Raw genomic sequence first — 10,371 nt, 5'->3', positions numbered from 1 at the left:
GCGATTCCCCACCGACCGAGGAGTAGGCAAGGTTCGTGGAGACCAGTCAATAGCTAAGCAATGCTATATAGCGACTCACAAAGCAAAGCAACCGGCTGAAGCACCGAGCCAAGCGGAGCAACCGGCCAAGGTGCCGACCCAAACGTTAGATCAGATGCTGCCCTTCGAAACCCTAGAAGTGCAGGACGTCCCTCGGAAAGAACGGGTAGAACCTGGTGAGCTTCATACCCAGATCCCCCTAAAAGAAAATTGCCCAGAGCTAACCGTGCAGGTCGGCTCTGGCCTGAGCTCTCGCGAAAGAGATCACCTGATCGAGTTCCTCCGATCCAATATGGACGTCTTCGCCTGGTCGCCCTCGGACATGCCGGGGATAGACCCCGAGGTCATGGTTCACCGACTCCAGGTGAAACCAACCTGCAAATCTGTGAGGCAGAAGAAACGGAGCTCCGTGCCGGAATGACAACGAGCAGCGGCCGAGCAAGTGGGCAAACTTCTCGAGGCCGGCTTCATCCGTGAGGTCTCCTATCCAGATTGGCTCGCCAATGTAGTCCTCGTGAAGAAAACTAACGGAAAGTTGCCCATGTGCGTGGACTACGCCGACTTGAACAAAGCCTGCCCAAAGGATAACTTTCCTCTTTCCTGCATTGACCAGCTCATTGACTCTACCTCAAGACATCAGTTGCTGACCTTCATAGATGCCTTCTCGGGATATAATCAAATTTGAATGATGCCAGAAGATGAGGAAAAGACGGCCTTCATCACCGACAAGGGCCTTTATTGCTACAAAGTGATGTCGTTTGGGTTGAAGAATGCTGGAGCAACATATTAGAGGCTGGTTAGCCAGATTTTTAAAAATCAAATAGGCCGAAACATGAAGGTCTATGTGGATGACATGCTGGTGAAGAGCCGAACAGCAGAGCACCATGTAGCTGACTTCAATGAGGCATTCTCCACACTTTGAAAGTATCAAATGAAGCTCAACCCTGCCAAGTGCGCATTCAGGATCACCTCGGGCAAATTTCTCGGCTTCGTAGTAACCCAGCATGGAATTGAAGCAAACCCGGAGAAGATCCAAGCGCTGCAAGAGATGGTGCCACCAAAGATAGTCAAGGAGGTACAACGGCTCACTGGGCGGGTCGCAGCTCTGGAAAGATTTGTTTCCAGATCGGCCGAGCGGTGCCTCCCATTCTTTAAAATCCTCAAGCGGCCGAAGAACTTTCTATGGTCGGAGGAATGTCACAAGCTTTTGAAGAGTTTAGTTACCTTCTTGCTTTCCCTCCATTACTCACAAAACTCCAGCAAGGTGAGCTCCTCTATTTGTACCTGGCCGTCTCCCGGATCGCGGTAAGTTCGGTCCTGGTCCGAGAAGAGAACAAGCTTCAAAGACCAGCGTATTATACCAGTCGGGTCCTAAGGGATGCTGAGATCCGATATTTCAAGCTGGAGAAAACAATCATTGCCTTGGTCATCTCGGCTCGGAGGCTCCAACTCTATTTCCATGCCCACACTATGGCCGTACTGACAGACCAGCCTATGAAGTAAATACTGCAACGGTCGGATCGCGCGGGGAGGATTGCGAAGTGGGTAGTCGAGCTCAGGGAGCTCGACCTTGAATACTGTCCGAGGCCGGCGATCAAAGCCCAAGCGCTTGCTAACTTTATTATGGAGTGCACTTTGCTGGACGATCCCGAGCTCGCACGCACACCAGAGGAGGAGACCCCGAGGCAATCATAGGTTCTACATGTGGACGACTCCTCAACCTCGGGGGGTAGCAAAGCAGGCCCCATTCTCACTAGCCCAGATGGGATAGTCGCGGAGCAGGCTCTACGCTTCGCGTTCTCTGCCTCAAACAATGAAGCAGAGTACGAGATACTCATTGCCGGGCTCAAATTGGCAAAGGAGTTGAAAGTGAAGGACCTGAGGTCTTCAGTGACTCCCAATTGGTCGTGAGCCAGATTCTGGGAGACTTTGAAGCAAAAGAGCCCTCGATGCAGAGATATCTCCAAAAGGTGCAAGACCTCACGTCCATCTTGGGCTTCTTCAACATCTAGCATATTTTCAGAATAGAGAACCTAAGGGTAGACCAATTGTCGAAGCTGGCGACTTTCCGCATGAGCGAACTTTCTAAGACAACAACACTCGAATACCTCCAAACGTCCAGCATAGAGGAGCCCGAGCCAACCCTCTGCATCGAGACCGAGCCGAACTGGATGGACGAGCTCGTCAACTATCTGCAGAACGAAGTCCTCCCCAATGATGATGTCAAGGCCCGCCGAATCAGGCGTCAAGCCTTTCGATACATACTATATGAAGGCAAGCTTTACCGAAGGTCGTTCACTTCTCCCCTCCTCAGATGTCTCCGCCCATCAGAGGCGGACTATGCTATGCGAGAGGTTCATGAAGGGATATGCGGGAACCACTTGGGAGGCCGAGCACTGGCCCACAAAATCCTGCACCAAGGATACTACTGGCCCACACTTCAAAAGGATGCATCGAACTTCGTCCGAAGGTGCGATCGATATCAGCGGAATGCCAACATTCAGCGCCGGCTCTCGGCCCCGCTGACCTTGATCAGTGCCCCCTGGCCATTCGTCCAATGGGGATTGATATCCTGAGACCATTTTTCCTGGCCACCAGACAGAGAAAATTTCTGGTTGTCTCCATCGACTACTTCACCAAATGGGTCGAAGCCAAACCAGTGGCCTGTATCTCCGAGCCGAAGATGCGGAACTTTGTCTGGAAGTCGATAATCTACAGATTTGGACTCCCCCACATCCTTGTATCTGACAACGGCCGTTAGTTCGACAATGCTCATTTTAGAGAATTCTGCTCCGAGCTCGGCATCGACCACTGCTTGACCTCAATCGCCCATCCACAGACGAACGGAGAAACCGAGGTAACGACCCACACCATTTTTTAGGAGCTTAAGGCCATGCTCGACCGATCCAAAGGGCAATAGGTCGAGGACCTCTACAATGTTTTCTGGGCTTACAGAACTACGTTTCGGATTCCCACTAGCGAGACCCCTTTCAACCTGGCGTATGAAACGAAAGCCGTCATCCCCTTAAAAATCGGACTCCCCTTACCAAGAGTAGAGCACTATGATGCAGCCTCCAACTCCTCTTACCTCAGGAGCAACTTGAACTTCATTGAGGAGACGAGGGAGGCCGTCCGAGTCCGCATGGCAAGGTACCAACAGAAAGCGGCACAGTACTACAACTCGAGAGTAAAGGCCAAGCTTTTCAAGGTGGGAGATCTTGTCCTCAGAAGAACTGAAGCTTCTCAGCCTACCGAGTAGGGAAAGCTCGCCCCGAACTGGGAAGGGCCATATCGGATTGCTCAAGTCCAGCGGCTCAAAGCATACAAGTTGGAGTCTCTCGAAGAAACCCTCATTCCACGAAGCTGGAACTCCGAAAATCTTTGGATGTATTATCAGTAAAGCCCCCAGGGGTCCTCGACGATGGGAAACACAACTCTCGTTCCCTTCTTATGTTAATCTATTCGCAGCTCTCCCTTAATTATTCCATACTCTTTCTGATATTGGGACGCTTGTGAACTTCAGGATACCCAACCAAGCTTGGATGCCCGACTAAGCTCGGATGCCCGACAAGTTCGAGTGCCCGACCAAGCTCGGATGCCCTAGCCAAGTTTGGAATACCTCACTACGTTGACGTCGAGCTCGATCTCGATCTCCATCAAAGATTCCGACCAAGATCGGGATGCCCCGCTGAGTCGACAGTGAGCCCAAGCTCTCTCGACCTCGGGAAGCGTCGCGGGATCGACAGTGAGCCCAAGCTCCCTCGACCTCGTGCTCGATCCTCCGACTAAGGTCGGGATGCCCCGCTAAGTTAACAGCGAGCCCAAGCTCCCTCGACTTCGAGAAGCGTCGCGGGGTCGACAGCGAGCCTAAGCTCCCTCGACCTCGTGCTCGATCCTCCGACTAAGGTCGGGATGCTCCGCTGAGTCGACAGCGAGCCCAAGCTCCCTCGACCTCGGAAAGTATCGCGGGGTCGACAGCAAGCCCAAGCTTCCTCGACCTCATGCTCGATCCTCCGACAAAGGTCGGGATGCCCCGCTGAGCCGACAGCGAGCCCAATCTCCCTCGACCTCGGAAAGCATTACCGGGTCGATAGCGAGCCCAAGCTCCCTCGACCCCGGGGAACACCGCTGAACAACGCCAAGTCGACAGCAGACCAAGCCTCACTCGACCTCGCGCATAATCTCCCGACTAAGCTCGGGAAGCTCCTTAGCACCAATCTCCAGCTCGACCTTCACCTACTCCAGACTCCTCCGGACGAAGGCCCGACTAAGTCCGAATGTCGACTTAAGCCGAGATGGCCTGCGACGACGACCTCGAGCTCTGCCCGATGATGCCCTAGCCGAGCTCGGAAATGCCGAGTCACTGGCCATGAGCTCAAGTTCTGCCTGATGACACTTCGACCGAATTCGAGATCAAAGAGCATGAATGCTCCAACGACAGCATAGCCTCGGCCTATGTTGTCATTGAGCCCGAGCTCGAAGCTTCAGCAAGCTTCTTCTGGAAGCCGAGCCCAAGGATTTGGCGAAATCTTTCCAGAAGGTAGGCCTAAAAGCTTCAACAAGCTTCTTCTGGAAGTCGAGCCCAAGGACTTGGCGAAATCTATCCAGAGGATAGGCCTAAAAGCTTCAACTAAAGGCTTAGCAGGACTTCTTCGAAGCCCGAGCACAAGGACTTAACGAGTCCTCCTAAAGTCTAGGCCTAGAGCCTTAGCGTAATTCCTCCAGAAGCGGAGTTTGAAGACTTAGCGAATTCTACCGGGGCTTAGGTCTAAAGGCTTAGTCGAGCTCGAAGACTTGGTGAAATGCGCCAGACAAGAATTCAATTCCAGCAGCCAAAATAAAAGTTTATCAACTATGCAAACAGAAGCAGGCACAAACATTCGCAAAATCTAAAAAGATGATATTTTCATTGATAAAAGTCCGAGGGCTGAGTACAAAACTTGACCTTGAGGTCGGCTCACCCAGCTGGACAGTGGCCGCAGAGGTCGACCTCGTTTACAAAAGAACAAAGAAAAAGAGAGGAAAAAGGAGGCTAAGTCCTAAGGGGCAGTTGCAGCTTCGGCGCCGACCTCGAGGTCGTCCATGACAATCACATCGGAATTTTCAGCCGGAGCTTCCTCGGGGTCCTCCACCGATCCGGGTACATTCACAGTAGCCTCGGTCGGAACGCCGCCAGCGGCCTCGGGAGCAACTTCGGACGCTCCTTCAGAAGCGCCTCCAGCAACTTCTTCAGGGAAAGCCCCCTGAGCGGTCTCCTCGACCGCTTCGACCTTGGCCTCGACCGCTTCCTGCTCGGCCTCAGGGCCTGGAGGCATCTTGCTGGCTGCACCGCCGTCCGCCAGACCTTCTGGCTCGCCCTCGTCCTCGACGATCCCCCCGCCGGGCTGAAGACTATCGAGATTGTACTGAGGGCAAATCCGCCGCATTTGCCTCTGAAAGTCCTCGAAGCCGCGGATAAGCCCGTCCACGGCCTCTTCCTCCATCAAGTCGCGAAACTTTTCCGATTTTTGGAATAGTTGCACCGCATTTTGGGCTTGTTCCAAAGTCCTCTTTTCTCAAGCCTCGAGCTGCTCGATCTTCAGCCGGGTGACCCCCGCCTCATGCTGATGGCCAACGATCGTAGAGCGAGCTTCGGCCAGACGCGCCTCGGAGGTGCGCACCTCTGACCTGGCCAAAGCGTGTGCGGCCTTCTCCTCCTCAAGCTTCGCAATCACCAATCGTAGCTCGACCTCGGCGGCCTCCGTCCTTGCAAGGGCCTCCCTCCCCGAGGCCTCAGCTTCTCCAAGCCTCTTCTCGGCCTCCTCCTGCGCCCTCAGGCTCCTCCGAGCCTTATCTCGATAGTCGGCTGCCACAGAGATCAACATATTGACCTTGTGAAGATGCTATAAATGGAAAAATGAAGGAGTGAGCCGAGACCGAAAGTTGAATATGGGAGTTAAGGCCAAAAACTAACTTACTCGAATGGCGGAGCAGAAGGCCCCATCAATGAGGTTGTTAAAGTCTGCACCCTGGAACTCGGCTCGATCGGCCGGAAGCAGCGCGATACGGAATACTTGACGCACTATCTGGCCATCGTGAAGAGCTGAATCACCCTCGAAGACGGCCCACTCTGGGCTGTAGGGCCTCCTCTCCGGACGGGTCTCATCCCTTGAAGGACCCGGAAGATTGGGTCTCGCCGATCTCGGCGGAGACGAGCTCGGGACCCCTAGGCCGCTCCCTGGATCGGGGCTCAAGCGCCGCAACCGGATGACCTGACGACCGGGATGCTGAGAGATAGGGGCCAAACAAGCGAGGGTCGCAGAAGTCCTCGCAGAGCTCGAACCCGCGCGCTCGGTGCCCGGAACCTCCTTCCGGACAGGGTCGGAAGTCCCGATCCCGGGGGCACTCGCTTTGGTGGCCGCGGCCGTCGAGGACCTAGCTTTCTTCCTAGGCTCGGGTGGAACCCCGCCAGCCTTGGCCGCCTTTTTCTTGTACCGGGCGTAAAGAGCTGCATTACTGGTCACCATCCCCGGAATATCTAAAAAGACAAAAAAAAAAGAGAAGCCCGGATGTTAGGTTGTCACCAAAGAAGAAAGGGAAGAGAGAAAAAAAGAAAAAGTAAGACAAATAAGACAAAAGACTAGAGCCATATAACTGCTCTTACCCTGAGGGCGTGCCGAGCTCAAGCTGACATTCACCAAAGCCACCTCATTCACGAGGTCGTTCAGAAGAATGTTCTCCTCGAGGATGTAAAGAGCGTCGAGGGTCTTCTGCTCGCTCTCTAAAAGTCTGGGAAGCTTGTTGGCGGCTTTGAGCTGAGGCTGCCCCCACCTGGGGTCGAATCCCCACGTGCGCTTGGAGGAAAGAAAGAAAAACCTCTCCTTCCACCCATGAATGGAGGAAGGAGCACCCCGGAAGAATGACCTACCGCCCAGAAGGGCAAGGTAAAGCCACTCCCCATCCGCTGGATTGGACTTCAACATGAAGCACCGACGGAAGATATTTACTGAGGTCGGTATCCCATGCGCAAGGCAGAGGGACAGAAAACCGACGATGGTCCTCCACGCGTTCGGAGCGAGCTGCGCCGGGACAAGCTGGTATGTCGCCAGAAACTTGTTCACGAACCCATGCAAGGGAAGGCCTAGAGTGTCTTTACGTACACCCCGATCCGACCTGGGGGAGGCCTCGTCACCCGATCCTCCGACCCCGCGGGCTCAAGACGAAACCCACGCCGAGGGAAAAAACCACTCGCTGATCATTTCCAACTCCTTCTCTCCCAAAGATGAAGAGAAGAAGACGAAGAAAGAAGAAGAAAAGAAGACAAAAACCCTCCGAGCAAACGAGGGGGAAGCACCTACTGAGATTTCCACCGAAAGCACCGACGACCCGGAGGTGGAAGATTAAGATGATCGCCGGAAAACACCTCGGAGTGCCGCCGAAAGAAACTAAATGATGATCGAAGAACAAGGGGGAAGAAAGCAAAAGAAGAAACAACAATAGCGGCGGCCAAACAAGAGCCCTTAGGGCCAGAATAAGGGTTTATATAGCCCCTTCCGACGATCCAGATTGACAGAGCCGAATCTCGCTGTCCGCCAGGATTACGTCATGTGTCAGCCTCGGGAACCAAAGCGGCGTATCAACCTGGATCGACGCTTTAAAAGCAAAATCAAAGCGGCATCTCGTCGAATCCCGGGACCTCATTATGAACCTGCGGCTTCAAACTGCTTCGAAAAGCGAAGGGGCGTCATCTTTCCTTAAAGACGCTCCGAAGCGCGTAAAATGGCGGAGCAATTTAAAGCTGCCCGGTCCCACCAACTCGAAATTACTTCCTTCATCTGAGGTCGTAAGCTACTCGAACTCGGAAGTCGGGAGGTAGTGTTGGAAAAAAAACGGGCTGCTTTCGGCACGTGACGACGGGTAAAGCGGCAGCGACCTCAGGGCGCCCGACCAGGCGCTCGACTTCAAGGCGCCCGACCTCAGAAATGCCCGACCTGGCGCTCGACTTCAAGGCGCCCGACCTTAGAGACGCCCGACCTTAGGGCACCCGACCAGATGCTCAACCTCAGGGCGCCCGACCTGGCGCCCGACCAAGCGCTCGACTTCGAGGCGTCCGATCTGGGCACTCGACTTCAGCTTTCTTGACCTCGAAAGCCCGACCTTATCATCCACCCGCTGCGGCCGCACCCTTCTGCAGCTCTACCGCACCATGCTCCGTTCGCTAGCTCAACCGGGGACCGTGCCCTGCTACCGCTGTCAACAATTAATGCGCATGGCCTCCACAGATCTCCGGCTCACTCAACAGTTAATGCGCATGGCCTCCGCAGATCTCCGGCTCACTCAACAATTCAAGTGCATGCCACGGATCTCAGGCTCTCCACAGCAACCAGTTGACTCACTCGACTACGTTCGATCACCCACGACGACTCATTGGCTCCGGCCTGATCTCTCACGGCAATGCATCAATTATCACGGTCGTGCTCAATCATAACGGTAACTCATTTAATTCATCCCATCACATCACAGGTAACCCTGTACCCCCTATAAAAGAAAAACCTCTCTCTCTTAGAGAGGGCTTCGAACTTTGAGAACTTGAGGAGATAACCTCTCTCTCTCTTCACAATAGTCCTCTCTGACTTAAGCATCGGAGGGCCGGCGCCGGAAACCCCGGCCACCGGCTTCTTGCAGGTCCTCCGGAGGACGCAGCCCACCAGCGTACCGCCACCCGCTACTCTTCTCGGAGCTCCTCCTTTTTAGCCAGTGGTCGCCCTCGGGTCCAATTTCTAGCAACAAGAAGCATCGTGAGGTTAATTAGGACTTGCTATCGTTCTTGCAGTGGAAAGTTTATGTTGCAAATTGTTTCATTATTAACCATGCATGAAAGACCTAGAATATTGTTGCCCATATTTGTGACCAAAGATGAGATATTACGATACAATGACATGGTGCAATGTTGTCAACATGTTGAGTTTTTTGCCGATCTTTTTTTCGAAAAGTACATTGTTAACTCAGTCTTACCATCAAACATGAAAACAAAAAAAAAAGGAACCAAGATGCCATTTCATAGCAACAATTTCCATAGTAATTAACCTTCTTCCTTGACCGATGCTAGCTGCAATAACTGCTGATTTTTTGTGCTAAATATAACGTGCGCAAGTAGCTAGGAGAGTGAATCTAGATTAATTACTCCTGTCATGCTATTAGAAGAAAAGAAGAAGGAAAAAAAAAGTTACATATCATGCTTTTCTATGTCACTCCATAAAAATAACTACTATGTGGGTGCAGGAATGACCTCAATTTTTTACTGTGTTATGTTAAACGGTGGTATAAACACTACTGAAATGGGATGATGCAGAACAATCTAACTCTTTTATATGTTGTATCTTTTGAGCACTAATGTGTCTGCAAGGAAAAAACTAAAGAAAAGAAAAAAAAAGGAAAGGAAATAGCCCTGCTTTGAGCATTAATGTGTATGCAAGAAAAAAGTTAAAGAAAAGAAAAAAAAAATAAAATGGAAAAGGAGACACCAAAAACAATATGCTATGTTAGTCTTGTAGCCCTTTTGTCCTTTTAAGTAGGTGCTAGTCTATTTTTTTATTATTTCATATTGTACGGATGGTTACGATTGGATTAATGCTTGGAGAGCAAAAGAAACTTCCTAGGTCGAGCATCTGCTACAATATAAATAAATTTTATCAAATAGGAATCTACATTAAGATTATCTTTTTGAGCACCTGCTAACCCTCCATCCATGCTGGAGTTATGATGAGGACCTTGATGAACCCCATGGTATTTCCTAGATTTTTCGAGGCATGAGCTCATAGTTCCTACGTGGAGGCCGACAATGTAATGACGGCGGTCAACCGTTCCATCAAAGTGGAAGAGAAAATGGTTGTCTTCTTTGTTTGCTTCCCTGCCCTGGCCTTCTCCCCCCAAATTTGACCAATATATCCGCTCGCTTTGAAATCCATAGAAGAATTTATATACATTATTTTATTATTAATTTGTTGCTTTCTTCTAATACAGCTGGACTCTTCTAGGTTCGTGGTAGCTGCTAGGGTGGGATCCACCTTAAATTATTAAATTGAAAGGTTGAGATCAAGCTAGACAATAATTGTATTGAAAACCTTAATTACTTGAGCTGCCCATGTGCAATTCCACAATTATAGCCTTGAAGAAGAAGTTTGTTTCTGTTTCTTCAATCCAAAGGGAATAGCCAAGAAATTAAATTAAGCGATCATATCGATAAATCAAGAGAGACCAGCAACAAAAGTTTGAGGCGATGAAATTGGCATTAATGCGAGGAAATTTTTTTCGCAATCTCGTTTCTTGCATACAGTATTTGAACATATCTGT

The sequence above is a fragment of the Phoenix dactylifera genome, chromosome 4 (assembly GCF_009389715.1).
Source record: "Phoenix dactylifera cultivar Barhee BC4 chromosome 4, palm_55x_up_171113_PBpolish2nd_filt_p, whole genome shotgun sequence".
In the NCBI taxonomy this organism is placed as follows: domain Eukaryota; kingdom Viridiplantae; phylum Streptophyta; class Magnoliopsida; order Arecales; family Arecaceae; genus Phoenix; species Phoenix dactylifera.
This window is presented reverse-complemented; position numbering follows the sequence as displayed.